Source organism: Dendrobates tinctorius, unplaced genomic scaffold, assembly GCF_039654945.1.
Source record: "Dendrobates tinctorius isolate UK_male_01 unplaced genomic scaffold, ASM3965494v1 ptg000063l, whole genome shotgun sequence".
Lineage (NCBI taxonomy): Eukaryota > Metazoa > Chordata > Amphibia > Anura > Dendrobatidae > Dendrobates > Dendrobates tinctorius.
In genome coordinates this window covers 2,688,429-2,713,534 of record NW_027361731.1, presented here as the reverse complement: position 1 = coordinate 2,713,534, position 25,106 = coordinate 2,688,429, and the positions used below count along the sequence as shown (strand labels likewise).

The 25,106-nt window shown below is 51.5% G+C and overlaps 2 protein-coding genes across 3 annotated transcripts in view; one reads left to right on the top strand and one right to left on the bottom strand.

Moving 5' to 3' along the window:
- Positions 1–25,106, bottom strand: part of LOC141094139 (uncharacterized) — a 305,335-nt gene that overhangs the window by 180,383 nt on the left and 99,846 nt on the right. The window lies entirely within an intron of this gene.
- LOC141094170 (oocyte zinc finger protein XlCOF8.4-like) overlaps positions 23,737–25,106 on the top strand; it is a 44,619-nt gene continuing 43,249 nt past the window's right edge. For both annotated transcript variants that reach the window (XM_073579927.1, XM_073579926.1), the window contains exon 1: positions 23,737–23,986. The gene's annotated coding sequence lies outside the window, so the exon portion shown is untranslated. The remainder of the gene's footprint in view (positions 23,987–25,106) is intronic.

The window sequence follows — 25,106 nt, the reverse complement described above, 5'->3', positions numbered from 1 at the left end:
ATTTTAAAAAAATGAATTTATTGGGGAATATTTTTTTTTTTTTTTACTAATTTATTTGGCGATTTTTTTTAATTTATTTTTACACTTTTTTTTTAATTTTTTTTTACTTTATTACATAGTCCCAGGTGGGACATCACTGTCCTGTGACAGATCGCTGATCTGTCACATCACAGATCACTGTGACAGATCAGCAATCTGTCACAGGCAGTGCACAAGGCTTCCTCATGCCTGCGCTTTGCAGGCACTGAGGAAGCCAGCTTCCCCAGGCCCCCGAAGGCCCCCGTCGCCATCTTGGATTCGGGGGCCTGGGGGATAGGAGTCCCCCGCAGCAGCGCTGCACATTGCGCTGCCGTGGGGGGCTCAGGGAAGCACGGAGGGAGCCCCCTCCCTGCCGATGCTTCCCTTTAACTCCCGGTACACCGCGATCGCGTTTGATCGCGGTGTGCAAGGGGTTAATGTGTCGGGGGCGGTCCGTGACCGCCCCTGACACATTGTGCCGGGTGTCAGCTGTGATAATCAGCTGACACCCGGCCGCGATCAGCGGCGCTCACCACGTGGGCGCCGCTGATCGCGGTAGACGTACTATCCCGTCCCCGGTCATACGGGCCCGGGTACCGTGGACGGGATAGTACGTCTCATGTCAGGAAGGGGTTAATGTGTTCATTTCTTCTAGCAGAACAGGGGTTAATCGGCCATGTTGCAAATCCCTGTGCTCACATATGTGCTCGGTTAGCCAGGCCTTTTCCCTGTATAATCTGGGCTCTGTTACTAATCCTTGTCAGAGCTAACATTTGCTGCATAGCTAACGGTGGGACAGGAGTACATATGAGAAGGAGAATTGAAGGAGTTATTAGTGACTGTTCCTTGGTTTATGTGTGGTAATTCCTTATCCTATTCTGTTTTTGTTTATTCCTTTACCTTTACACCCTGGTGCATTCCTCTGTTACATGTGAGTGAATATTTTGTATTCCTGGAGTTTTCTGCTAATCTTGTTCATGTTGCCTTGTTTGTCGGGTTGGTGTTCTAAAGTGCACAGTAGCGTCCTGTCTTCACTGGTTGGGGGTAGAAAACAGATGGTGGGCTAACTTAGGACATAAGGCAAGGGCGGAGGCCCCGGTATCTTAGCCATCTGAAGTATACTGGGGAGCAGGGGGAGCTAGGGCACTCCTAGTGTTAGGGACAAGAAAGAAGTCCCTGGTCCCGGGTGACCTGACAGCTGTGTCGTGACACACATCTCCGGACCATAGGCTTTCCAATGTACCAGGTAATCTACAGTTAGTCGAACCATACAGGACTCGATGATTTTCGCTACCTGAAATTCTAAATTGCCATCAACAATAACTTCTGGCAGCGGTAAAGGTGACTGCTCCACAGGCGTAACAAATTTTTTGAGCAAACATGTAAAAAACATTATGAATCTTGAGAGTCCACAGAAGCTTGAGACGAAAATGGTTGATTACAGTGACCACCTTATAAGGACCAATAAACCTAAAACCTAATTTTCAAGAAGGAACTTTTAGTTTAAGATTTTTGGTGGATAGACATACTAAATCATTCACTAGCTATGTAGAACGGAAATGCTCTGCTGATAGGATATTGGAAACAACGTATCTACTACATTAAATACGGCGATATGGCGGGGTTGGTGAAATAAGAGTGAATGTCTCTATGTCTAATCAATGTTTGTTTCACAGCGTTACAAGACAAGAGTTTCCCCAGTCTCCCTTATTGTTTACAATAGCAATTGAGCCTTATATGGCAGTAATTAGTAAAACGTCTGAGATAAATTAATTTAAGTATGGGACCAAGAAAAAGAAGAGGTGGCATTGTATGCCGGTGATTAAATCTTATTCCTAGGGGATGCTTGGGGGTCTCTGGAGAGACTAATCTCTAGCTGACTTATTCCTTCCAAAGACTATATTAAGGACTAGGGGGCACTCAATAGAGGTGGAAGAATGGCCATTCTGTCCGGAAAGGGTTCTTAACAGTTAGAGCAGTCAGACTGTGTAACACCCAACCCAAGGGGTAGTAATTGCAGACACTATAACAACCTTTAGAACAGTTCCCTGCAAGCTTCCCTGGACCCTTCGGAACAGCACGATGTGATCACGCTGTTCCGAGAGCCTCCCTCACTGCAGGCCCCTGGATCCAATATGGCCACGGGGGCCTGCAGGGAGGCATCTTTCTCAAAACAAAACAATAAAAGTAGACATATTTAGTATCGCCGCGTCCGTAACGACCCGCCCTATAAAACTGTCCCACTAGTTAACCCCTTTAGTGAACCCCTTAAAAAATTAAAAAACAAAACAAAAAACAATGCTTTATCATCATACCGCCGAACCAAACAATAACGCAATAACACGCGATCAAAAAGATGGAAATAAATAACCATGGTACCGCTGAAAACATCATCTTGTCCCGCAAAAAACGAGCCACCACACAGTGCCATCAGCGAAAAACTAAAAAAGTTATAGCTCGCAGAATAAAGCAATGCAAAAATAATTATTTTTTATATAAAATTGTTTTCATTGCATAAAAGCGCCAAAACATAAAAAAAGACATAAATGAGGTATCGCTGTAATCGTACTGACCCGAAGAATAAAGCCACTTAATCAGTTTTACCACACGCGGAACGGTGTAAACGCACCCCCCAAAAGAAATTCATGAAATACTGGTTTTTGTTCATTCTGCGTCCCAAAAATCGGAATAAAAAGTGATAAAAAAGTCACGTGCCTGAAAATGGTACCAATAAAAACGTCAACTCGTCCCACAAAAAATAAGACCACATATGACTCGGTGAGTAAAAATATGGAAAAATTATAGTTCTCAAAATGTGGTGATGCAAAAACTATTTTTACAATAAAAAGTGTCTTTTAGCGTGTGACAGCAGCCAAACATAAAAACCCGCCATATATAGTAAATCAAACTCCCCTTTATCACCCACTTAGTTAGGGAAAAATAATAAAATTAAGAAAAATGTACTTATTTCCATTTTCCCATTAGAGTTAGGGCTAGGGTTAGGGTTAGAATTGGGGGGTTTCCACTGTTTAGGCATATCAGGAGCTCTCCAAACGCAACATCGCGTCTGATCTCAATTCCAGACAATTTTGCGTTGAAAAAGTCAAACAGTGCTCCTCCCCTTCCATGCTCTGCCATGCGCCCAAACATATGGGGTATCAGCCTACTCAGGACAAATTGCACAACTTTTTGGGTCCAATTTCTCCTTTTGCCCTTGGGAAAATGAAAAACTGGGGGCAAAAATATCATTTTTGTGGAAAAAAAATATGATTTTTTTTATTTTTTATGGCTATACATAATAAACTTCTGTGAAGCACTTGGGGGTTCAAAGTGCTTACCCCACATCTAGATAAGTTCCGTGGGGGTCTGGTTTCCAAAATGGGGTCACTTGTGAGGTTTTCCACATTTTAGGCACATCAAGGGCTCTCCAAATGCAACATGACACCCGCAGACCATTCCATCAAAGTCTGCATTCCAAAACGTCACTATTTCTCTTCCGAACCCCGACGTGTGCCCATACAGTAGTTTTCTCCCACATATGGGATATCAGCGTACTCAGGACAACTTGGATAACAACTTTTGGGGTCTAATTTCTCCTGTTACCCTTGGGAAAATAAAAAAATTGGGGACTAAACGATCATTTTTGTGGAAAAAATATGATTTTTTCATTTTACGGCTGTATGTTATAAAATTCTGTGAAGCCCTTGGGGGTTCAAAGTTCTCACCACACATATCTAGATAAGTTCCTTGGGGGGTCTAGTTTCCAAAATGGGGTCACTTGTGGGGGGACTCCACTGTTTAGGCATATCAGGGGCTCTCCAAACGTGACATGGCGTCCAATCTCAATTCCAGCCAATTTTTGTTGAAAAAGTCAAACGGCGCTTCTTCCCTTCTGTGCTCTGCCATGCACTGAAACAATGGTTCCCCCCCACATATCAGGTATCAGCTTACTGAGGACAAATTGTACAATAACTTTTGCAGTCCAATTTCTCCTGTTACCCTTGGTAAAATAAAAAAAATTGGACCTGAAGTAATTTTTTCGTGAAAAAAAAGTTAAATGTTCTTTTTTTTTAAACATTCAAAGAATTTCAGTTTTTTTTCACAAATAAACACAAGTTATACGACTGAAATTTTACCACTAACATGAAGTACAATATGTCACGAGAAAACAAATGTCAGAGTCACCAAGATCCATGGAAGCGTTCCAGAGTTATTACCTCATAAATGGACAGTGGTCAGAATTGTAAAAATTGTCCTGGTCATTAACGTGCAAACCACCCTTGGGGGTAAAGGGGTTAAAGAAGGGCTTGATGATTTCCTCAGTACACATAACATTGTGGGTTATAGATAATTTAATGACAAAAAATGTGTAATTGGTGGAGAAAAGTTTAACTTGATGGACCTAGGGGATGTTAGATAGAAAAAAGACCACGCATCTGCATGGCGACCTCTACCTCCCGACATTCAGAACTTATCTCATAATTTTCATCCCCAGTTATGTGAATTTTCTAAGTGCAAAAAACGGCGACAGTGAATGGACTGATCTGACTGTTAAAGGCAAAATGATCAAGAGGTAAGAATGAAGACCAGTCCTCCTGCTGGACTGCTCAAAATACCTTAAAATTTGTTCCAAAGATTGATTTGTCCTTTAAGCCTGACCATAGGTTTCAGGGTGGTAGGCAGAGAAAAATGACAAATCGATCCCCATTTTTTTTTTTTTTTTTTTAAAAAAAGCTCTCCATGAATTGGAGACAAATTGCACTCCCCTATCAAACACAATGTTAAGAGGAATTCCATGCAATCTCACATGACAAATAACCTGGAAAGTATCTCAGTATTAGGTAACCCTGACAAAGGAACAAAATGAGCCTGTTTATTGAATTGGTCAACCACATTCCAAATAAGGGCAGAAACACACTGGCGTATTTCTCCTGTGATAATCGCATCGCACTGAATGGACTGGCCGGCACTTCTCCTGACCTGAGCATGATAGCGTGATGGATTGCTATGCAGCTGTCAAGCTCAAGTCATGAGAGCAGACAGCCAGTGGGAGTTTTACAATGCGATTCTCGGACGAAAAATACGGCAGTGTGACTCTGCCCTAACAGTCTTCCCACCTGACAGAGGCAAATCCATGATGAATTCCATGGACAGATGAGTCCATGGTCTTTCTGGAATTGGCAACAGAGCAAATTCCCCTTCTGGATTGTTATGACAGATTTTAGCGTTTGCACAAACTTCATTGGCTATAAAATCTTTAATATTATTCAGAGATGACCACCAAAATAGCCTAGTAATAGCTTTCCACATATCTGTGACCCCAGGACTCAAGATGGAATCATGAAACTCCTGGAATAGACACAATCCTAGATACGCTACAAATAATTTGGACCCAGGAGTAGTGGAAGGAGCCAATGACTGGACTTTATCGCTCTCAGTTTTCAACTCCAAGGATACCACAGAAACCACAATGCCCTTCGGGAGAATGTAGGTGAAACTGAACTAAAACTGCGTGATAGTGCATTAGCCTTCACAATTTTGAACACCAGCCTGAAAGTGAGGGAGAAATTGAATCTTGAGAAAACTTAGGACATCTGCACTGTCTAGGAATTGGACATTTAACTGATTCAATATACGCTAAACTCTTATGGTCAGTGACTTGATGAACTCCAGAAAATGCCTTCATTACTTAAAGGCAAATTTAATGGAGAGTAACTCATAATTTCCAACAGCATCATTTCTTTCAACTAACAAAAATTGTTTTGCAAAAATTAACACACGGCCGCAAATCACCTTCCCAGGACACATCTTATACCCATCAGTCGATAAAATGATCCCAGGAATGAAATTTCCTGAACAGAAAAAAAAACATTTCTCAATTTTAGCAAACAAAGAATTCTCCCTCAATCCTTGTAATACTACACGGACATGTTCTTGGTGAGAATCCAAATCAGGAGAGAAAATTACATATCATCAAGGTAAATCAAAAGGAATCTCCCAAAGTAAATCAGAGAAATATCATTCAGAAAGTTGTGAGATCTTGTTGGTGCACTAGAGAATCTGAATGGTCGAAAGAGATTTCCGAATTATCCTCAGACGGTAAAAACGCCGTTTTCCACTCATCACCCTCTATGAAGCGCATCAAACTGTAAGACCCTTTAAGGGCACAGTCAGAAAACTCCATACACCTCGTACACGCACGGCTCCGCTCCGTACAACTCGTATACACCCGGCTCTGCTCAGTACACCTCAAATAAACACGCCTCCACTCCGTACACCTCGTACACAAACAGCTCCGCTCTGTACATCTGGTACACATGCAGCTCTGCATCGTACACCTCGTACACACGCAGCTCGGCTCTGTACACGCAGCTCCGCTTCGTACACCTCCTACACACGTGGCTCGGCTCTGTACACACGCAGCTCCACTCTGTACACCTCGTACGCATGTAAGAGTACGAGCAGGAACGTGGGATGTACTGACGGGATGCAGGCAGAGCAAGGGTTAACAAGTTTATTTACAGGGGGAAATACTCCACGCAGGGATGTAAAGAGTGAAACGGTATTAGGGTGTGTGCACACGCTGCGGATTCTGCTGTGGACTTTTCCGCGTGGATTAGCCTGCGGATTAGCCTGCGGTTTGACACCTGAACAATGGAGTAGGTGTAAATCCGCTGAGGATTCCGCACAAAGAAGTGACATGCTGCGGTTTTGAAACCGCAGCAAATCTGCGTGGAAAATTCTGCACCGTGTGCACTGTGGTTTTTGTTTTCCATTGATTATAATGGTACTGTACACTGCAGCAGAAACTGCTGCTGATCCACAGGACCAAATCCGCTGCGGATCCACAGCAGAATCCGCAGCGTGTGCACACACCCTTAAAGGCACAGTACAATACAACAGTTCAGTTCAAATCATGACAATTAGGTAGCAAGAGTATCTGGAAGTCCTATAACGGCAGCTCCTGCTGCAAACTCAAGCTGGCTTGGTGTCCTCTCTAGTGGGATGAGGTAAATGACAATAGCCCGTCTTCTGGTAACAGTGGTCAGACTCCGGTGCCTTCCACTGCCCCTTGTCCATATACTGCTGTGGCAATTGAAGGCACAGGCCACAGATTGGTGCAAGCCCAATGTGGCTTCTTAACTGTCTTAACTGATGTAGTGAGGTCACTATTTTGTGTCTGCATCAGGGTATGAGTGTCAGTCCTATGTGGTCTCTCTTAGGCAGCACGTGTGCGGTACTCACGGTCAGGTAGTGTACGGCACGTGGTATTCTCTGGTTGTCACTGGACACACACCAGACATCCCGCTCTCCCTGGACCCGGCTGTTGGCGGTGAGCGATGCTGTTAGGGGCTGGCGGAACGCACCAAATAATAAAGATGGTATTTAGGTGCGTTCGCAGCCCGGGGTCCACCGTGCAGAGCTGTTAACTGCTGCTCGGTAATGGCAGACGCTATATGGAGTAGTAGTAACTAACACCGCACTACCACTCCACGTAAATGCCGGAGCCTGTTAACCTCACAGAACTCGGCAAGGTGAACACTAGCCACGAGACACAGGACTCTGCCCCAAGGACATGGGGTTGGAGTCCCTCTAGCGTTCGACACCGCAACTGCGATGCCAGAACTGATAACTTAATTGCACCACGTACACACTGCACTGGTTCCATGGACGCCACTAACCACCCTGTGCAGGGAGGAAAGCGCTTGACTTGCGCACGGCGCCGCTGCAAGGAACACTGCTGCTCTTGCAGTACAGTGGTGCCTTGTGCTGAATGGCATTATCTGGCGCTAACGTTCGTGTGGAGAGCGGGATGCTCTGTGGCACTTAGAGTCAGCGCCCGAAGTGGCATAAGCTATCTCCCTAAACCCTAACTCATACACAACCGAGGGTAGGGGTTTCATAATGAGTCAGTCACCAGTCACATACATCCGTCATCACACACTACTAGCGGCCATGCGACTCTTTTATAGCAGCGTCCTTCCTGATGGTCCAATCCGAGCTGGAGAAGGACCTAAGCATTTGACCTCCGATCTCCAATGAGAGATCGTCCCACGGGCATGCTCAGTGGACCGAAAGGAGGACTTAGTCCCTGGAGTAGCTCACTGCTGACCAGCATGCGTTGCTATAGCTGGACCAGAGGTGGCAGCAGCAGCAACCAAACCTACAGAGCTGGTCTGAGCAGAGCGCCTGGATCGACGATTCTGCTGAGCAATCTCCTCTGCAGCCGGAGAGGAATGGGAGACTGCCGAATGCAAGGCTCGGGATTCCTGCTGTGCAGCGACAGGAACTCGATGCCAAACATTACCCCCCCTCCTAGGGCCCCCTCCCCTCTGAGCCTTGCTACGCTCAAATGCCGCAGTGAGAAGCAGAGCGTGGATGTTCTCCACTGGCTCCCAGGTCCGAGCCTCTGGACCATGATCCTTCCAGTCCACCAAATAAAACTTTTTACCACGCACCACCCTGCATCCCACGATGGCATTGACCTCAAACTCGTCCGAAGACAGGTCTGATGTCCCGGCAAATGACTCGGAGAACCCGGACATGTGAACAGGCTTAAGGAGGGACACATAGAAGGTGTCAGCGATAGCCAAGTGTGGTGAAAAGGCCAGATGGTAGACCACAGGGTTGATCTGCTCAAGGACCTTGAAGGGGCCAACGTAGCGAGGTGCGAACTTAGCGGATTCAACCTGCAGCCTGATGTTTTGGGCAGAGAGACACACTAAGTCGCCAGGTGCAAAGGTCGGAGCAGGGCACCGGTGTGCGTCAGCGGAGGTCCTCATTCTCTCCTTGGAGGCCCGGATAGCATCCTGAGTGCGATCCCAAATGTCACGTGCCTCCACCGCCCAGTCTGCCACCCTAGAGTTGGTGGATGACATGGGCATGGGCACAGGGACGTGCGGATGCTGGCCGTAATTTAGGAGGAATGGGGTCTAACTGGTGGAGTCAGCCACAGCGTTGTTCAAAGCGAACTCTGCCCACAACAGCAAGGATGCCCAGTCATCCAGCCTGGCCGAGACAAAATGTCTTAGATATGTGACCAGGGTTTGGTTGTCTCTCTCTACCAGCCCGTTCGTCTCGGGATGATAGGCCGAGGAGAGATTTAGCTCAATACTGAGCAGGGTACAGAGCTCTCTCCAGAATCAAGACGCAAAATGAGGACCCCGGTCGCTGAGAATCTTATCCGGCATGCCGTGCAGGCAGAAAACGTGCTTAATAAGCAACACTGCCAGGCCCCGTGCAGAAGGTAACCGGGAGAGAGGTACCAGGTGCACCATCTTGGAGAAGTGGTCGGTGACAACCCAAATGACCGTGCTGCCACTGGACTTGGGCAGTCCCACCACAAAGTCTATACCAACCATCTCCCAGGGCCTGTCCGCTACCGGCAGAGGGTAAAGTCGCCCAGCGGGCCGCTGCCGAGAGGACCTATTCTGGGCGCAAGAGACGCACGCCTGAATATAGTCACGGGCCATATGCGTCCACCAGTATGTCCTCGCCAGAAGCTCAGAGGTCCGTTTTGTCCCGAAATTTCCACCCACCCAGGACGAATGAGCCCAAGAGAGGACTTCCGGTCGCAGACGGGCAGGGACAAATGTCTTGCCTGGAGGTATTGACTCAAGCGTGACCGGAGCCACGGTCCTCAGGCTCTCGGACGGGACGATCAGCTGAGGGTCCTCCTCCTCCGATGACACCATGGAGCAGGAGAGAGCATCGGCCGTGACGTTCTCACCGGATAGGAAATGCATGGTGAAATGGAACCAGGAGAAGAACAAGGACCATCTGGCCTGGCGAGAATTTAGCCGCTGGGCTGTTTGTAAATAAGCCAAGTTCTTGTAGTCGGTGAACACCTGGAAAGGATGGTGAGCCCCCTCCAGGAGGTGTCTCCACTCTGAAAAGGCCAATTTCATCGCTAGCAACTCCCTGTCCCCGATGGAGTAATTCCTCTCTGCCGGTGTGAAGGTCTTGGAGAAGAAGAAGCATGGGTACTTCCGACCTTGCGAGTCCTTCTGGAACAGGACCGCTCCAGCACCAACGGAAGAGACATCCACCTCCAGAATGAAAGGTTCATCCACATCGGGGCAATGTAGAATGGGAGCACTAGCAAAATGGGACTTAATAAAAGGAGAAGGCCATAGAGACAGGTTCCGACCACAAATTGGGGTTTGCACCCTTCTTGGTGAGGGCTACCAAGGGGGCTACCAAAGTCGAGAAGTGGGGGATGAATTGGTGATAGTAATTTATGAACCTCATAAAGCGCTGCACCGCTTTGAGAGAAAGGGGTTCCTGCCAATCCATCACCGCCTGTAGCTTAGCAGGATCCATGGCCAATCCCTGGGTGGAGATGATATAGCCCAGGAAAGGCAAGGACTCCTGCTCAAACACACACTTCTCCAACTTGGCATAGAGGGAGTTTGCCCGCAGGAGGTCGAAAACTTTGCAAGCATCTCTCCGGTGGGAGTCAATATCTGGAGAGTAGATGAGAATATCATCCAGATAGACTACTACCGAGGTGGTAAGCATATCCTGGAAGATATAGCTAACAAAGTCTTGGAAGACGGCCGGTGCATTACAGAGCCCAAAGGGCATCACCAGGTATTCATAGTGCCCATCCCTGGTATTAAATGCAGTCTTCCATTTGTCCCCCTCACGGATGCGAATCAGGTTGTAAGCCCCCCGCAGATCAAGTTTGGTAAACACTCTCGCTCCCCGTAGCATATCAAACAGCTCCGATATCAGGGGCAGAGAGTACTTATTCTTAACGGTGATGGAGTTAAGACCCCTGTAATCGATGCAGGGACGTAGTTCCCCACTCTTCTATTGGAGGAAGAAGAATCCCGCCCCGCTGGTGACACTGACTTCCTAATGAATCCTCTTGCCAGATTCTCCCTGATGTATTGAGAAATGGCCTCTGTCTCCGGGAGAGATAAGGGGTAGAATCAACCCCGGGGAGGCTCAGCACCCGGCAAGAGGTCAATAGGACAGTCACAGGGGCGATGTGGTGGAAGGGTCTCCACCGCCTTTTTGGAGAACACGTCTGCATACTGTCGATAGTGTTTGGGGAGCGAGGAAAGAGCTGCGGGAACCTCGGTGGAGGCAACCTGGATGCACTCCCTCAGACATCTACCCTCACATGACTTACTCCAACCAAGAATTCTCCCCGAGGACCACTCTATATGGGGAGAGTGATACCGCAACCAGGGAACCCCTAGAAGGACCCAGTCGATACCCTCAGGCATGACGAGGAGGGATATCGTCTCCTGATGAGATGGAGACACTGAGAGTATCAGTGGAGCGGTTTGGTGGCTAATCTGTGAGCGCAGAGTCGCGCCGTTCACTACTCTGACGGTGACTGGCTTAGACATCATAACCAGTGGTATTGCGTGCCGTTGAGCGAAGGCAGATGACATAAAATTGCCCTCCGCTCCGGAATCCACGCAAACCTCCATCGCCAGAGTGGAAGAACCAAACTCAAGTGTCTCCTTAAAGGACAATTTGGAGGAAAACGCCGCAGATTCTAGTGAGCCGCCTCCTATGGCCACAAGGCGCAAGCGTTTTCCCAGCCGCTGTGGGCACCGGTTGGCAAGGTGACCGGACTGCCGGCAACCATGACAGATCACAGGAGCTCGAGCGGACCGGGACCTGGATCCCTCACGGGAAGCCCCCTGACGCTCGGCTGCCCGATCGGGAGGTTCCAGAGGTTTAGCAAAACTGGGTTCCAACCTAAACCTCTGCCTACACTGGACCCACTCCAACCTTCGCTAGGCAAAGCGAAGGTCTATACGGGTGGAGACGGTGATAAGCTCCTCCAGTGTAGCGGAAACCTCCCTGGTGGCCAGAGCATCCTTCACATGGTCAGCCAAACCTCTCCAGAATGCCAGTATGAGGAGCTTATCTGGCCACTCTAACTCCGAGGCCAGCATCCGGAACTGGATGGCAAAGTGGCTGACCATGGACGAGCCCGGTGACAATGCCAGCAGTCGGAGCGCGGTGTCATGGGTGACTCGCGGTCCCAGGAAGACCTGCTTCAGAGTGCCCAAGAACTGCGAGGCACTCTGCACCACATGATCACCCCGCTCCCACAGGGGTGTAGCCCACTCCAAAGCCCTGCCCGACAAGAGGGAAATAATAAATCTCACCTTAGCCCACTCGGAGGAGAATCGTGCTGCTAGCAGCTCCAGCTGTATAGAGCACTGGCTCACGAAACCCCCACAAGAAGCACTATCGCCTGAGAACTTCTCGGGCAGCAGGAGGCCAAAGTCCGGGCAGGGATGGCAGTGGTCACACGGGAGACAGCCTCCGTGGCTGCCTGAACAGCGACTGCAGTAGCATCCACAGCTGAGGCTGAACGCTCGAGAGCCGCCAACCTGCCCTGCAGCTGCTGGATGTATTGCAGCAGTCGCTGTTCGTCCGCCATTACTAGCCAGACCCTGGCTCTAGTATAATGTTAGGGGCTGGCGGAATGCACCAAATAATAAAGATGGTATTTAGGTGCGTTCGCAGCCCGGGGTCTACCGTGCAGAGGTGTTAACTGCTGCTCAGTAATGGCGGACGCTATATGGAGTAGTAGCAACTAACACCGGCAGGTAACCACTGGCCCGGTGTGAAAGGAAGCGGGCTCTGTTACCTCACAGAGCCACACTACCACTCCACGTAAATGACGGAGCCTGTTAACCTCACAGGACTCGGCAAGGTGAACACTAGCCACGAGACATAGGACTCTAGGTTAGAGTCCCTCTAGTCCCACTAGTGTTCGACACCGCAACTGCAATGCCAGAACTAATAAATTCCACCACGTACACACTGCACTTGTTCTGTGGACGCCACTAACCACCCTGAGCAGGGAGGAAAGCGCTTGACTTGCGCACAGCGCCGCTGCAAGGAACACTGCTGCGCTTGCGGTACAGTGGTGCCTTGTGCTGAATGGCACTACCTGGCGCTAACACTCGTGTGGAGAGCGGGATGCTCTGTGGCACTTAGAGTCAGCGCCCGTAGTGGCTTAAGCTATCTCCCTAAACCCTAACTCATACACAACCGAGGGTAAGGGTTTCATAATGAGTCAGTCACCAGTCACATACATCCGTCATCACACACACTACTAGCCATCAGAGTCTACACTAGCGCATGGCTGTGCGGCCATGCGACTCTTTTATAGCAGCGTCCTTCTGGGACCTTCCTGATGGTCCAATCCGAGCTGGAGAAGGACCTGCGCATGTGACCTCCAATCTCCAATGAGAGATCGTCCCACGGGCATGCTCAGTGGACTGAAAGGAGGACTTAGTCCCTGGAGTAGCTCTCTGCTGACCAGCATGCGTTACTATAGCTGGACCAGAGGTGGAAGCAGCAACCAAACCTACAGAGCTGGTCTGAGCAGAGCGCCTGGATCAACGAGTCTACTGAGCAATCTCCTCTGCGGCAGGAGAGGAATGGGAGACTGCCGAATGCAAGGCTCTGGATTCCTGCTGTGCAGCGACAGGAACCCGATGCCTAACAGATGCTGGTCTGCCTGGCGCTGGTACTCCCGGCCGGAGCACTTCTCTCTTAGTCTGCTGTGACACCCGACTTGGCTCTGCTCCGTGTGACTCTCTTTGCTGGCTCGGCTATGTTCTGGACAACTCTCTCTGCTGACACAACGCTGCTCTGCTGGCACAGCTCCTCTCTCCACAGACAACAGGGGCTCCTTCCATGCAGCCTGTCGCCAAGTCAGTCCTCTCAGGTGGGGGATGCAGGGTGCTCTGCACGCTGCTCCCAGACTGCAGTCCTTGGCGTACTTTTTCCTTTTATCCCCCCTGCTGCATGCCCTTTTCTGTCAGCAGGAAGCTCCATCTCCCTAGGGCTTCCCCAGGCTTCAGGGGAAGGTCTGCCCCTCTCAGGCTTCCCCCCCCGGGAACAGAGGATGCAGCCCTTTCAGTTTCGGACCCAGCCTGCAGTCCTGTCTGCTCCGAACACCTTATACACGCTGCTCTGCTCCGTACACCTCGTACACATGTTTCTCCACTCTGTACTTCTTGTACACACGCGGCTCTGCTCTGTACACCTCATATACACATGGCTAGGCTCTGTACACCTCGAACACGTCTCCGCTCCGTACACCTCGTACACACGCAGCTCCGCTCTGCACACCTGATCTCGTACACACACGGCTCTGCTACATCCACACTGTAAGGCTGTGTGCCCATGTTGCGCTTTTTATGCGTTTGCACCGTGTTTTTGCTGATGTGGAAACACTTAAAAAACGCTAATAAAATGCACCCCCATGTAATCCTATGGGATTCCGCAGTTGCTGTGCCTATGCTGCGGATTTTACCGCTGCGGAATGGCATAGCGGTAAGATGTAGTGCTAGCAGGTACGCAGGATGCAGTGTCAAGTCACGAGTCAACTCCGGTGCTTTTTATAATAACGTTTATGAGACTTCAGGGGACTTTCCTCAGTCACGGCCTGATCTCCGAAACAGGAGTAACACAGGTTGCCCATGCAGGGACCCTAAACAAGCAAACACAGTTGTGTGTAACATGACTACTCCTGGCAACAGCCGGTCACTATAGGGCCGCGGTATGGCCGACTACGGGTCCTTAAGTCTAGAGTCTACTTAGCCGTTGAGACGTCCCTAGCTGTTCGGGCTGGTGGTCTTTAGGCGGAGTAGTTGCTGGGCCCAGTTGCTGAGGCGTTGACGAAGTCTTCGCGCTCTCCCGCGCTAAGGACAGTGGAGCCCCACAGGCCCCAGCGGAGTCCTTGGACGGACGGGTCGCAGCTCCCGGACCGGAGCAGGCGGCAGCGATGTATGGTGGCGAGTCACAGGCCACCTGTGCAGCTTATGGCTGCGATGGGGAGTCCACGATCAGCAGAGGCCCGGCCCCTGCTGCGGACTGGAGCGGGACAGTGGTGGCCGCCGATGGCGCGGTGCTGGCCGCGGCCACTGGTGAGAGCAGGGCGGCCGCGGGTGGCAGGGAACAGGCTGCGGCTGCGGGCTCAGGAGAGGCGGTCGCGGGCGACCGCGGGTAGGGCGGGCAGAGGAGAGGCGACAGCGGCCGCGAGCTGCACTGGGGCCACAGTGGCGGCAGGCTGGAGCGGGGCAACAAGTCTCGGATGGTTCTCCGGATACCGTCCCTCTGGAGTCCTCAGTGGGCGTCCTCCCTGGCGCTGGTGAGTCGCTCTAGCTGGCAGTCGCTCCCACACTCTCCTGCAGTCTCTGTCCCGGTCTGCTGACTCATCGTCTGGGGAATTCCCCGCCTCCTTTATACCGGTTCCTCCCCAAGCCCATCTGTCTGTCACAACGGGCTGTCCTCAAATCCTGTCCCCCGGGAACAGTTTCCCCCGGAACCCAGATGACGGCTCCTCTGGTTCCGGCCCAGACACTCGGCGGGGGCCGTTCCTCCCACACTCCCCCGCCCAGCATGCTCGCCAGTCCTAGGGCGAGGGTTTCTGTAGACTCGTGTTAATTTCTTGGGACCACAATCCTTGTCGCCATGCAAACTGGTCCTGTTCGTAACGTTCAAGGGTTGGCCAGCTGTTGACCGCTCGGAGCGTCGAAGCTCAGGTATAGTGGAATCTTCTGGGGTGGTGGCGGGTGGTCGACTAGTTGGTTCTGGTGGAATTCCTGGGTCTACTGTAGTGCCACTACTGGGGCGCCCCGTAGGTGTGACGGGGAAGTCCTCTTCCTTATCCAGGTCCCAGACCATGGGCCGGGGGTCAGGGACCTGGAGGGTCGGTTCGGGCCGCGGGGGATCAGTAGACGTACAAGGTCGTAACATGTTATGGTGCACAACTTGAGTGAGAGGCGTGTTGTTTCCTTCAGACTGTATTTTGTAGACAGGCCCATCGGGGATTTATCCGGCGCAACACTCGGTACGGGTTCACCTTCCACCGGGGTTCTAACTTGTTTTGGGGACGCTGGTCAAGTACGAGTATCCGATCCCCAGCCTGAAAGTCAATAGGTGGGGGTAGTGCTTGATCTTCTAGATCCTGGAGCTTCGTATGGACGATACGGTGGAGGGTCTGCAGCCGATGCCGGTCATTTCGGACCCATGAGGATACCCCGGTCCAGGGTTGTGGTTCCTCCGGGTTCAATTCCACCTCCGTAATTCCTTTGCCTTCCCGCCCGAACAGCAATGAATAGGGGGTGTAACCAGTTGCTCGATGCACTCGGTTGTTATATACCCACACCAGCTCAGGGACATATTCAGGCCAGCGGGCCTTGCGGTCACTCTCCAGAGTGCGCAGCATTTGGATTAACTTACGGTTGAATCGCTCGCAGGCTCCGTTTCCCTGCGGGTGGCATGGCGTAGTCCGCGATTTATCGATACCCTACAGATGGTGAAGCTCTTCCATGACTTTTCCTAGGAAGCACGCTCCTTGGTCCGAATGTATTCATTGTGGACAGCCGTACACTTGAATAAAGTTCTTACAAATCGCATAAGCAGCCGACTCTGCTGTTTGGTCTCGGGTGGGGGTGACCACGGCGAACTTGGTGAAATGGTCCACCATAACGAGACAATGTTCATACCCCTGATAGGCAGGACCTATGTCAAGTAGTCCACCGTAAGAAGCTCCAAAGGGGCTAATGTTACAATAGTCTGCACCGGGGCTCGTTGCGCAGGGGGTTTAGCGAGTTCGCACGGGCGGCAGATCCGACAAACTTCTTCTACAGCAGTGTGCAAGTGTGGGTGGTACACTATCTGCTGTAACCATTGTAATGTCTTTTGAGCACCAAAGTGAGCCCCCTTTTCATGGTCTTCCCAGGCCAGTTGGTTCAGATGGGCTCCGGGCACGATCACCTGCCATATCGTAGCTGACGTGGCTCGTGACATGGCCTTTCGATATAAGAGTCCCTTTTTGAGGACCAGTTTTTCCCACTGGCGCAGCATCAGCAACATATCTTGGGTCAAAGTCTGTCTCTGTGAGCCCGTGGGCAATTTACCGGTGGCCACCCATCGGCGCAGGAGTCCAATTTCTGTATCTTCTTGTTGCTGCTGGATCCAGTGGTCGCGGGGCTGTCCCAGTATCCCTTCTAGGAGTCCCGGACTAGGCACTTCCTGCATGCTGACTGCAAGCGCGGTGGTGGTGAGGGCGAACGGCGTCTCATCTGCTTCTAATTCGTCGTCTTGGTTTCTCCCTGGGGTGGTGTATCGGATTCTGGAGAGAGCGTCGGCGTGCACGTTTTCAGCTCCCTGTTTGTAGATGATCTTATAATTAAATTTGGCCATCCGAGCCACCCACCGCTGCTCGAGGGCCCCCAGTTTGGCATTCTCCAAATGGGCTAATGGGTTGTTATCAGTCCGCACTACTACTTCGGAGCCTGCCAGATACTCTGCAAATTGCTCCGTCATTGCCCACACTACCGCAAGGAGCTCGAGCTTAAAGGAGCTGTAATTGTCTGGGTTGCGTTCTGAGTCGTGCAGCGACCGGCTACCATAGGCGATCACTTTCTCCCAGCCATCCTACACCTGTGACAACACAGTTCCTAGTCTTTGGAGGCTCCCGTCTTTATGCAGGATGAACGGTTGCGAAAAATCCGCATATGCCAATACCGGCGAGTTCGAGAGCAGCTTTGAGGTCTTGAAACGCATCCTCTTGCGGTTGCTGCCACTGGATCTTCCGTCCATTCGCCCCGGCGGGAGCCCCCTTCAGCAGGTCTTGCAGGGCTCGAGCTCGGCGTGCAAAATTCTTCACGAACCGATGGTAATAGCCGGCCAACCCCAAGAAGGCCCGCACGTCCTTCACCGTCTCGGGGGTAGGCCACCCCTGGATGGCAGCAACCTTTTCCAGGGATGGTCGAACGCCCTCTGCCGAGACGGTATGCCCCAGGTACTCGATCTGGGTGTGGAACAGGTGGCATTTCTGGGGCTTTACCTTTAACCTGTACTTCTGCAGCCGGCCGATCACCTGCCCTAACTGCCTCAAGTGGTCCTCGAAGGTGGCGGAATAGATGATAATATCGTCCAGGTATATCAATGTGGCTTCGAAGTTGAGGTCTCCCAGACACCGCTCCATCAACCGCTGAAAAGTTCCGGGGGCGTTGGCCAGCCCAAGCGGTATCCGATTGAACTCGAACAGTCCCATGGGAAGGATGAATGCCGACTTGGCTCTGTCCTCCTCCGACATCGGCACCTGCCAGTACCCACTGGCCAGGTCAAGGGCGGAAAAGTACGTTGCGTTCCCCAGGGCGGACAGAGACTCTTCTATACGGGGCAGTGGATATGAATCCTTGATGGTGCAGGCGTTCAACTTCTGATAATCCACGCAAAAACGAAGGGTGCCATCTTTCTTCCGAACCAGGACAATAGGGGCCGCCCAAGGGCTTTGACTTTCTCGTATGACCCACTTCCGGAGCATTTGGGCTAATAGAGTTTTTACTTCCTGATATACTTTAGCTGCGGTGGTATTTGCCGATATCGCTCCCGGATGGGGGCCGCTCCCGCCGTGCGGATCCCATGCGTGATGGCCATGGTACATCCAAAGTCGTCCTCGTGGCTGGCGAAGACACTGTAAAATTGTCCAAGAAGTGTCTCCACTTGGAGAAGCTGGGCCGGCGCTAGACCAGAAAGTTCAGCCCGCATTCTCTCCAGGATGACTCGACCTTTTTCTTGGGCCGCAGGTGCTGCAGCCTGTTGGGTTCGCACCGTTACTGCCCAGGGATCTTCGGGTTGGACCCGCAACTGGACTGCGGGGTCCGGCAGCATCTCCTCCAATGGCCGGACTAGCTTGGCCATTTCGGCCCGGGGCTTCAAGGCGATGTCTTGATCTTCCAGGTTGACACAACGTACCAAGACGGTCCCTCCCCGCACTGTGGCCAGGGAGCGGGCCACTAGGATGCCAGGGTGCAAGCGCTCCGAGTAACAAGTTTCCACCTGCACCTCCACGCCCTCTAGTGGTATCGGGGCGCGGATCGGCAGAGCCACCACCATCTGCCCCGGAGGAAGCAAGAGCTGGGGGCCCGCCGGCGCGATGACCTTGCCCAGCGCCTCAGCCTCCTGACACTCCTGGAGCACTCATGCCTCCCGCACCAACCGCTGGAAGAACTGCCCCTGGGCCGTGCGAGAACCCCACTGACTTAGCGTCTCCTGCGTGGAATCGTTAAGGAGTAGATTGCCGAACTCCCACAGTACATTCATGCCCAAGATGATCGGGTGGCGGTCGTTAGTCTCTCCTTGGGTCAAGACCACTCCCCGGTGGCCGAGGGCTTTACCACACAATGTCATCTGAAGCCACACCACTCCGGCGACAGGTAATGGCAGTTGATTTGCGGCCACTAGTCGTATCATGGGCCCCTACTGGGGCCTTGCCGCTTCCGGGAAAAGTTGCCGGAAGTACGTTGCCGGCATGGTCGTCACCTGCGACCCTGTATCCACGAGGCACTGCACAGCACGACCCTCATAGAATCATAGAATCGTAGAGTTGGAAGGGACCTCCTGGGCCATCTGGTCCAACCCCCTGCTCAGAGCAGGATTCGCTAAATCATCCCAGTCAGATGTCTGTCCAGCCTCTGTTTGAAGACTTCCATTGAAGAACTCACCACTTCTCGTGGCCGCCTGTTCCACTCATTGATCACTCTGTCAAAAAGTCATCCCATTGCTTCTAGTCTTTCTTTGTGCAAATGAGAATAAAGTTGATCCTTCTACAATGTGACAGCCCTTTAGATATTTATAGACAGCTATTAAGTCTCCTCTCAGTCTTCTCTTTTGCAAACTAAACATTCCCAAATCCTTCAACCTTTCCTCATAAGACAGGGTTTGCAGACCGGTCACCATTCTGGTCGCTCTTTTCTGAACTTGCTCCAGTTTGTTGATGTCTTTTTTAAAATGTGGTGCCCAAAATTGGACACAATATTCCAGATGAGGTCTGACCAAAGAGGAGTAGAGGGAAATAATGACTTCACGTGATCTAGACTGTATGCTTCTGTTAATACATCCTAGAATTGCATTTGCCTTTTTTGCTGCTGCATCACACTGTTGACTCATATTCAGTCTGTGATCTTTTAGTATACCCAAGTCTTTTTCACATGTGCTGTCACTTAGCCCTATTCCTCCCATTCTGTATATGCTTTTTTCATTTTTATTGCCCAGATGTAGTACTTTGCATTTCTCCCTGTTAAAAACCATTCTGTTAGTTGCTGCCCACTTCTCCAGTTTATTTATATCTTTTTGAATCCTCTCTCTCTCTTCTCTAGTATTAGCTATCCCTCCTAGCTTTGTGTCATCAGCAAATTTAACCAGTTTACCCTCAATTCCTTCATCTAAATCGTTGATAAAGATGTTGAACAATACAGGGCCCAGGACAGAGTCCTGTGGTAGCCCACTTGAGACATTCTTCCAACTGGATGTGCAGCCATTTACGACCACTCTTTGGGTCCGATCACTAAGCCAGTTATGAATCCACCTAACAGTTGCCTTGTCCATTCCATACCTAGTCATTTTTTCAATAAGGATTGTGTAAGATACTTTGTCAAATGCTTTGCTGAAGTCAAGATATACTATATCTACAGCATTTCCTTGATCCACCCAATCAGTGATTCCATCATAGAAGGAAATTAAGTTAGTCTGACATGACTTATTAGTTACAAACCCATGCTGACTCTGTTTAATCACTTCATTCTTATCCAGGTACTGACATACATGTTGTTTAATAATTTGTTCAAAGATCTTTCCTGGTATAGAAGTCAGACTCACAGGCCTATAGTTGCCTGGGTCCACCTTCTTCCCCTTTTTGAAGATAGGAACAACATTTGCTCTTCTCCAGTCTTCTGGCACTTCTCCTGTTCTCCAAGAATTTTCAAAGATTATGGAGAGGGGTTCAAAAATTTCTTCTGCTATCTCCTTCAGTACTCTGGGGTGTAATTCATCTGGACCTGGAGACTTGAATTCATTTAGGTTAGCTAAGTGTTTCCTCACTATCTTTCTGTTTATAGATATCATGGATTTTTCTATTCCCTTAATAGGACAGTGAAGAACAGTTGATGTTACATTTCCTTTCTGAGAGAAAACAGACGCAAAATAGGAATTTCATCATTTTCTTCCTGTAAAAATCCTATAGCACCTTTGAATTTTCTTTTACTTTTGACATATCCCCAAAATCCTTTATTATTGCTTTTGACATCTCTTGCAAGCCTCAATTCATTGTCAGCTTTAGATAATCTGATTTGTGCCCTGCAGGTTCTGCAGACAGCATTATATTCTTCTTTAGATATGACTCCCTCCATCGATTTCATACTATTGGGCACTCAGCGACCAGTTCTTTGGGACTTCCACCACCCCTCATTGTGGCTTCCAGCTCCGAGCGGCGTCCCCCATGCCCGGAGCCCTCTAGTTTAATGTCCGCCGGGGTGGGTACTTCCCGCGCCGCGGACACTCCCGGGCGAAGTGGCCCAGTTTTCCACACTCATAACACCGGGGCGGTGAGGCTCGGCCACCCCCGGCATTGCGAGGCCCCCAGGGCCCGGAATTGAAGCCAGGCCGGCCGGGCGCGGGCTCCGTTCTCTTCTTCACTTCGGCCAGCTCGCCCCGGATACTCTTCAGTTCTTGTCTCATTTCCTCAATCCAATGAGGTTCTTCGACAACACTTACGGAAGACTCCATGCTCCGGGCCTTCCCCACAGGAGCCGTCATCCCCTGCTCCTGCTCTTGCACCAAGGCCTGACTCCCCACTTCAGAGAAGGATAAACGTGGGTTCACTCGGATCTGCTCCCGCAATGCCTGTTTGATTAACGGGTCCCGGAGTCCATGGGGTGCATGTGGAAAAGGCCCCGCATCCGTTCTGTCCAGCTCCACAACAGCGTATCGGAGCCAGAAAACCGGGGCAAGTTACTTAGCATAGCCCCCCAGTGAGATGCTGGAGCGGGGACCCCCCGTCATCAGCAGTGCCTGCAACCCCACTCTGATCAGGCACACCGCCGTCTGCGCTCGGAGACTGCATCCTGCCGACTACGCCAAATGTAGTGCTAGCAGGTACGCAGGATGCAGTGTCGAGTCACGAGACAACTCCGGTGCTTTTTATAATAACGTTTATGAGACTTGAGGGGACTTTCCTCAGTCACGGCCTGATCACCAAAACAGGGGTAACACAGGTTGCCCACGCAGGGGCTCTAAACAAGCAAACACAGTTGTGTGGAACACGACTACTCCCGGCAACAGCTGGTCACTAAAGGGCCGCGGTATGGCTGACTATGGGTCCTTAAGTCTAGAGTCTACTTAGCCGTCCAGATGTCCCTCGCCATTCGGGCTGGTGGTCATTTGGCGGTGTAGTTGCTGGGCCCATTTGCTGAGGCATTGATGAAGTCTTCGCGCTCTCCGGCACGCTGAGGACACTGGAGCCCCACAGGCCCCAGCGGAGTCCTTGGATGGACGGGCTGCAGATCCCGGTCCAGAGCAGGCGGCAGCGCTGTATGGTGGCAAGTCACAGGCCACCTGCGCAGCTAATGGCTGCGATGGGGAGTCCGTGATCAGCTGAGGCCCGGCCCCTGCTACAGACCAGAGCGGGACAGTGGTGGCCGCCGACAGCGCAGTGCTGGCCGCGGCCACTGGTGAGAGCAGGCGGGCGCAGGTAGCAGGGAACAGGCTGCGGCTGCAGGCTCAGGAGAGGCGGCCGTGGGCGGCCGCGGGTAGGCCGCAGCCGCGGGCAGAGGGGAGGCGACAGCGGCCGCGAGCTGTACTGGGGCTGCAGTGGCCGCGGGCTGGAGCGGGGCAACAAGTCTCGGACGGTTCTCCGGATACCGTCCCCTCTGGAGTCCTCAGTGGGTGTCCTCCCTGGCGCTGGTGAGTCGCTCTACCTGGTAGTCGCTCCCATGCTCTCCTGCTGTCTCTGTCCCGGTCTGCTGACTCATCGTCTGGGGAATTCCCCGCCTCCTTTATACCGGTTCCTCCCCCAGGCCATCTGTCTGTCACAACGGTCTGTCCTCGAATCCTGTCCCCCGGGAACAGTTTCCCCCGGAACCCATTTGACGGCTCCTCTGGTTCCGGCCCAGACACTCGACGGGGGCTGTTCCTCCCACAAAGATCCGCAGCATGTTCATTATTTTTGCTGAATTGCGGCGATTCCGCACCCATAGGATTGCATTGAAGCGCTCACTTTACACATGTGGCTATGCCCACCATGCGTAAAATGAGCACTCAATGTGCGGATCGTACCCAGGGTCTGTAGGAGAGGAGACTGTCCTTCAGGCCCTGGGAACCATATACCTGTATAAAATAGAATTAAAATAACAAATAGTCATATACTCACCTTCTGGTGGCCCCCGGAGTCCTCTCACCATGCTCCCGACATCTTCCATTCCCAGGGACGCATTGTGCAAATTACCTCTGATGACGTCGCGATCGCGTGATGCTACATCATCAGAGGTCATTGTCGCAAGGCATCTCTGGGAACGGAAGATGCCGGCAGCACCAATGAGGGGCGGGATGACTCCTGGAGCTGTAGGAGGGTGAGTATATCTCTATATTTTTAACATTCTATCTTTTACTATTGATGCTGCTATGCTCAACAAGTGTGACCAACCTGTCAATCACCTTTCCAAGCGATGCTTCAAATCGCTTGGAAAAGCGCAGGCATTCTGCAATCTAAAAACGCTTGTGTTTAGCGGGAAAACGCATGCGAATTCCACATAAATTTTACCCGCGGCAGGGAGTTGTGGAAATGCTGAGGAAAATTCTGCTCCATTTCTGCAACGTGGGCACATAGCCTAAACCCCTCCTGACCCCACACACAAACTTTCCCTCATCCAGCACCATAACAGCACAGCAGAGTCCTGACCTGCATACACTGAGGCCCCTGATCATGTGACCCCTGACTCCTCCCCTCCTGTGACCTCATCACAGGTCCTGTGCGCACAGAGCAGCCATATATGTGGAGTGCGGCTCTGCGGGTGGAGGTCAGTGTTGGAGGCTCCATTATTCTCTATGTGGAGTACGGCTCTGCGGGTGGAGGACGGTGCTGGAGGCTCCATTATTCTCTATGTGGAGTACGGCTCTGCGGGTGGAGGTCGGTGCCGGAGGCTCCATTATTCTCTATGTGGAGTGCGGCTCTGCGGGTGGAGGACGGTGCTGGAGGCTCCATTATTCTCTATGTGGAGTGGGGCTCTGCGGGTGGAGGTCGGTGCTGGAGGCTCCATTATTCTCTATGTGGAGTGAGGCTCTGCGGGTGGAGGTCGGTGCTGGAGGCTCCATTATTCTCTATGTGGAGTGCGGCTCTGCAGGTGGAGGTCGGTGCTGGAGGCTCCATTATTCTCTATGTGGAGTGCGGCTCTGTGGGTGGAGGTCGGTGCTGGAGGCTCCATTATTCTCTATGTGGAGTGTGGCTCTGCGGGTGGAAGTTGGTGCTGGAGGCTCCATTATTCTCTATGTGGAGTGTGGCTCTGCGGGTGGAGGTCAGTGCTGGAGGCCCCATTATTCTCTATGTGGAGTGCGGCTCTGCGGGTGGAGGTCGGTGCTGGAGGCTCCATTATTCTCTATGTGGAGTGCGGCTCTGCGGGTGGAGGTCGGTGCTGGAGGCTCCATTATTCTCTATGTGGAGTGAGGCTCTGCGGGTGGAGGTCGGTGCTGGAGGCTCCATTATTCTCTATGTGGAGTGTGGCTCTGCGGGTGGAGGTCAGTGCTGGAGGCCCCATTATTCTCTATGTGGAGTGCGGCTCTGCGGGTGGAGGTCGGTGCTGGAGGCTCCATTATTCTCTATGTGGAGTGCGGCTCTGCGGGTGGAGGTCGGTGCTGGAGGCTCCATTATTCTCTATGTGGAGTGTGGCTCTGCGGGTGGAGGTCAGTGCCGGAGGCTCCATTATTCTCTATGTGGAGTGTGGCTCTGCGGGTGGAAGTTGGTGCTGGAGGCTCCATTATTCTCTATGTGGAGTGGGGCTCTGCGGGTGGAGGTCAGTGCTGGAGGCTCCATTATTCTCTATGTGGAGTGTGGCTCTGCGGGTGGAGGTCAGTGCTGGAGGCTCCATTATTCTCTATGTGGAGTGCGGCTCTGCGGGTGGAGGTCGGTGCTGGAGGCTCCATTATTCTCTATGTGGAGTGTGGCTCTGCGGGTGGAGGTCGGTGCTGGAGGCTCCATTATTCTCTATGTGGAGTGCGGCTGTGCGGGTGGAGGTCGGTGCCGGAGGCTCCAT